Source organism: Lolium perenne, chromosome 5, assembly GCF_019359855.2.
Source record: "Lolium perenne isolate Kyuss_39 chromosome 5, Kyuss_2.0, whole genome shotgun sequence".
NCBI lineage: Eukaryota > Viridiplantae > Streptophyta > Magnoliopsida > Poales > Poaceae > Lolium > Lolium perenne.
Window position 1 is genome coordinate 168273469 of NC_067248.2, and position 5869 is coordinate 168279337.

The 5869-nt window shown below is 48.1% G+C and overlaps 1 pseudogene; it reads left to right on the forward strand.

Moving 5' to 3' along the window:
- The first annotated feature begins 444 nt into the window (after positions 1 to 444).
- LOC127300566 (L-type lectin-domain containing receptor kinase IX.2-like) lies at positions 445 to 3663 on the forward strand (annotated as a pseudogene).
- The last annotated feature ends 2206 nt before the right edge of the window (positions 3664 to 5869 follow it).

Below are 5869 nucleotides of genomic sequence, written 5' to 3' on the forward strand. Positions count from 1 at the left end.
GAATATATCTTATGATTAGTCTATTGATATTGATTTGATAACTGGTATTACATAACTTTATATTCTTAGTTAAATCTTAAAAACATTGATTTTTTCAATCTATATTTATACGACACCTATTAGGAGATGCAGAGAGTATAACACGAGCCCCGAATGTCAAGGCTGTCACAAACGGCAGCGGAGAAAATCGAGTAGTATGATTGGAGCGTAGCCCAAACTTCAGAAATGTTAACATCTCCCTTTGTCACATAGCAAAATCGGTACAAGTGGATCGCCAAGTGCACTTAACGTAACCCCACCAACTTGGAAGGTTTTTTTTTGGAGAACACACCAACTTGGAAGGTAGGAGAGTGACATTAGTACCAGCCTATGAGGAAGGTTCTTCCCTTGTTGCCTCCCACTTTCGATGAAAAAATGACGTTTATCTCTATATGCATGAACGGCGCAAGGTCACAGCTGGCTCCTAAGCTCACAGCACACGCGTGCTAGATAGTTACTTAGTTAGCCAGCAACAGCGAGTTATGTTACCTTCAAACAGCGGCACGGCGCAGCTTCTTCTACCCCTCTTCCTCTACGCCGGCTGCTTCATCCTCTCCATCGCGCTTGGTACTCCTTGGCAAGTCGCCGCCGCGGCATCGGCCATCTCCTTCAGCTTCGACTTCTCCAACTCATCCTCCTACGACGGGCACGACCTCCGCTTCGAGGGCGACGCGAACGTGCACGGCGGCAACCTCGTCTCCCTCACATGCAACTCGAATGTGAGCCGCAACTGCACCGGGCGGATGTCCTACGGCCACCCTGTGCCGTTCTACCACACCGCCACCGGCGAGGTGGCCAGCTTCGCCACGCAGTTCACCTTCACCATTGTGCCCCCTCCACAAGGCCTTCCGAAAGGGGATGGCAATATGGCATGGCTTTCTTCCTCACAGGTTACGATTCATTGATGCCTCCCAACACCGAGGGACGCGGCCTCGGCCTCATGGACCTCAACACGGGCACCGCCTACGGCGAGGATCGGTTCGTCGCCGTCGAGTTTAACACGTACACGTCCAGCGGATCATCCGACCACATCGGCATCGACGTCAACACCGTCAAGAACTCGGTAAACACGACGAGCTTGGCCAGCCCGGGTCTGGGTGGGACCATGACAGCGTCCATCAACTTCACCAGCAGCACCCGGATGCTGGTCGCTAGACTGCACTTCGACGACGATCCTTCCGTGCAGCCAGCTGAAGTCAGCGCAGTGTTGCCCGACCCAGTCACGTCCTTGCTCCCGCCGGAGGTGGCGGTGGGGTTCTCTGCCGCCACCGGCGTCAAAAACGCGGAGCTCCATCAGATGTTGTCATGGTCCTTCAACTCGACGCTTGCTCCCAACCTCAAGAAACAAGCATCATCAATAGGTATTTTGTTTATTACTTCATGTATCTAAAAAGAAATCTATCATCTAGAGAAGCTGAGTAGCTAATTACTGAAATCAAGCACAAAGTGCAATTTCGCAGACTTGAATTTATTTTCTATCATCTCTTATGTATTGTTTCATCGGTCGAGATGCCGGCGGCCACCGTAGGTTGGAGCTGACCCTGGGACTTTTCATTTTTTTTCAAGAGAAAAGAGAGAAATTTATAAACAATACTGACTTTGGATATGTCGCTTTTCCACCGTTTTGACGTGCCCCGCCGGCCTGACAATGGGATCCAGAGGTTAGAAAGTCAGTTAGTCGTTGCTCATAGATATGATAAGTGTTTTTTGAAACAAGATAATCACTACTGCATCTATTCCTAAATAAAAAAATTGTTCCGCAGGTTAGCTTACCAATCAAAGGTTTTGGCTTCCAAAAGTTTTTTCCCCTGAGGGCGCATGGTATTCCCAGTTACCGCGGTAACCGAGAAATCCCCAGTGGTTACCAAGAAAATTGAAATATTAATTTTGAATTCAAAATTTCCCTGAAGCGCTTAAGTTGTGTTTAAGCTGAAATTTCAACATATGGCCTGATGTCTCGAGTTTCAACCCGCCATGTGCTTCTTTTTTGCACTATTATGTCAGATTACAACTGAACAAATATCTTTTTTAAAGCGACTACAACGGGGGTTGAGCGAGCCGAACTAGCGACACCAAGAGTACATCAGCGCCGCACTACCATTACGCCACACAATCATCTCTGTTATAGTAGGAGATACACCTGGCGTTCAAATTCAAAAAAAGTCGGGATTTTTTGCTTGGTTAGCTCATTTACCGAGGATGCTCGAAAACTCGGTTACCGGATGGTAACCAAATTTACCGACCATTAACCAAATCCCTGAGGTAATACTAAATTTGAAGCAGTGCAACTTGAGCACACCATTATGCTAGTTATTTCACAATCTTCGTTCCTTTTTGACAGGTAAAAGCAAAATTGCCGGGATTGTTGCAGGAGTTTGTGGGGTTCTTCTCCTAATTTGGTTCATTCTTTCATGGTTTATGTGGAAACGGCAGCGCAACTCCCTTAGGGTGGAAGCTGGCCCTAGGAAATACATGTGTCGAGAATTAGCCCAGTCAACCAACAACTTCTCCATGGAGAGGTGGCTCGGAAAGGGTAACTTTGGTGCTGTGTATCTTGGGAAATCACTCATGGTCGACCAGGGCCAGAAACAAGATGTTGCTATCAAGGAAATCCTCAAGGGGTCTAGTGAAGGGAGAAAGGACTTTCTTGCAGAACTCCAAACTATTGGCAAGACCAAGCACAAAAATCTGGTAAGGCTGGAAGGTTGGTGCTGCTACAGCAGAAGCACTTGGAGCTTGATGTGTTGGTGTTGTCTAAAGCACTTGGATCACAAGCTCTTCCTTGTTTATGAACTGATGCTGGAGGGCGACCTCAACGATCATCTACACAAGAAGGATACAGTTCTGTCATGGCCAGCGAGGTACAATATAGTGAAGGGAATAGGATCCGCTATTTTTTACCTCCACCATGACTGCGAGCCGTACATTCTGCATAGAGATATTAAGCCCGGCAACATACTTCTTGATGACAAATACAACGCCAAGCTCGCCGACTTCGGGCTATCAAGGATCGCCAACAAAGGCAATGCCACGCTGGTGACTACCGCAGTAGGGACTTGGGAATACATGGATCCGCAATGCAGAAAACATGGCGATGTCAGTTTCAACCGTAGCACCGACGTCTACAGCTTTGGGATTGTGCTGCTGGAAATCGTGTGGGCAGGGCGCAAGTCGAGGCAGCAAGTTTGGGAGCTGTATTTCTCCTATAAATGATGCTAGAGTACCCGGCTAACCAGGCCACTCCAAGGGGGCAAAACAATCTTGATCGTCCATTTCACGCCCACAGTAAATTTTGCAACCCGCTTTTCACCTCAGCCATCGGATGTCGTAATTGTTTTATCACCTTTTGCTTGTCCTGTCGAGTCTATGACAGACGGGACCTTATACGTGCGGGGGCCGCCGGTCATAGGCAGCCACACAGGCTCGTTCATGTCACCCTTCTGGTCTGGGGCAGTGAAAACCTAGACGGGCCAATCTCTCCTCCTCCAATCCCCACCTCCTCCTCTCCTCCCCAATCGCCGCCACCTCTCCTCCATCTCCAATCCACGACCTTCTCTCCCCCTCTCCAGCGGGAGCGGCACTTGAGCGACTGAGGCGGCTGGACGTGGGAGCCGGCGGCGGCTGGACGCGGCGGTGGCAGGCAGCGCGCGCTGAGATCCGCACGCACTCCTCAGCCCCGCCGGTGGCTTCCTACATCTCCATGCGGTGGTTGACGATGCAGAGATGGGCGACGAGCCACGGGAGCTCGCCGCGCGCGTGCAGTTCGTCCACCAGCGGCCGCGATGCGCACGTCGCGCATGCTCCTCCTCCTCGGCGTGTTCTTGTCTCTGTCAGGCAGGTGAGTTACTACTTCCTTCCTCTGTCTCTCGTTGACTGTATGTGGGTACTGTGCTTGTGTTGTTGCCGGTGTGGGCTGATGCTAGATGTGTGTGTGCTGCTGGTTGTAACCGGTGATGGGCGGTGACGGAGGCTTGCTGGACAGCCAGATGCGACGGCGCGACGACTGGACGCGGCGGCGGCGGATGCTCGCCGGATGGTGGATGGCCGGACGGCCGGCAAGCCTAGAAGGCGCGAGTCAGGCGGCAACGGGTTCAGGTTTGCTTCTCCCTCTTCTCTGTTCTCTTTTCTATTTCTAGGTTGTTAGATCTAACATGTTAGTTTTGTGGTTTCTTCTTTGTGTTTTGATCCGATGGATCTATGGGATTCCCAGATCAGAACCATTAACGAGACATCCAGGAAGGCAGAGAAACGATTCTTCCATTGTGCTTTTGTTGGCCGTTCGTTCTGGCCTCGGCAGCAGCAGGACAAGGTCCCCCAACACCTTACTGGGAGCTGATGTTGCTCTTCCTGGTGCGCACCCTTATCCCCATCTCTCTCTATGTTCAGATTTTGTTTATTGGTTTAGGCATAGATAGGAAGGATTCACTTTAAAAAAAATGATAGATTAAGGTATATGAGCACAAATGGTCCAGTTATACTTTAATTTATGTTGGTTGTTCTGGGAACCCAAAGAATTCACAGTTTCTAATGCATAATAGGATATGCGGTCATGCTCTTTATATTGCAGCATGCAAAAAATCCTTGATATTGTATAGTTGTTTATCTTGGTGTGAGTTTACTATAAAAAACAACTCTCAATGATTGTTGCAGATTAATTTTGAGGACTTGGTGCTCCTTCATCTCCTCCCCGAAGATGTCAACAAGATGTCTGGCGGCAGCAGTCCTTGTGGCGTGCTTGAGGCTGCGACTCCCCTGGTAGTACGGTGTCCTCGGGCTAGATGGCCATCCTTGCAAAACAAAATCAGGTGACTTTCCAAGTTTCTTGTTGCCATGGCTTTTATACTCAAATCTCCCCATTAAAAATATACAAGTTCTCTACTATGGGTGTTATTCTTTCTGTACTCACGATTTTTCTCCATCAGTGATTTGTGTGAAGTGACATTGTTGTTCATTATTTCCTTGGCATGTAATTAAACTAAAAAGATAAATAATCATAGAATGAAAAATAATTAGAATTATTTGGTTTACCAAACTTATATGTTTGTATTTAATGGTAAAATTTCAAAGGATTGAACACTAATCTGAAGTTTTCCTTCATTTAGAGAAGCAGGGGATCATATACCTTTGAATCGCCTTTTTTATTCTTTATTGCTTGATTTGCTAACAGATTATCTTTTGTGCTGATGTTTGATTTGCAGGGTTATATTAGTTTTGGTTGAGATAGAACAGGTCAGGATCTCCGCGCCGGTGGGGCTCGGGATCTCCGGTTAACGGCGCCTCCTCCGCCTCGTCCTCCCCTGCCTCCGCACCCGACGAGGACAGCCCTACCACACTGTTTGGGTGAGAGGCAACAGGTCAGGAGGCAACGAGAGGAAGCCTTCAATCCTTCTTCCATGGCGGCGCCTCGACCTCGCGAATCTTGCACCGGTTGGCCAGAGCAATAGAGATGGAAGAGCGCGCCTGTGTGGTCGTCGCCACCACAAGGAAGATGGTTGAGGTAGGTTTCCTTGCCAACGACCTCACTTTCTCCAACTGATCTGAAGGTAACCTTGTTTAATTTCTTTCCTTGGTGTTAGCTTACTAACAACGATAGTTGCAGATTATCTGGGAGGATATAGTGGTTGAAAAAATAATATGCGTATTTAGATCTACACCTTTTATACACATATGCAACACATGTATGTTCTTTCTGGTGGATTTATCTTCATTTACATGAGATCTTCTTTTGTGGTTTGTGCAGCAAATGTTCATGATTCTACTGGCACGAGATATCTAATTATTGCCTACACTGCAGGTTAGATCCTATTTTCTTTTATGATGCTGGGCTAAC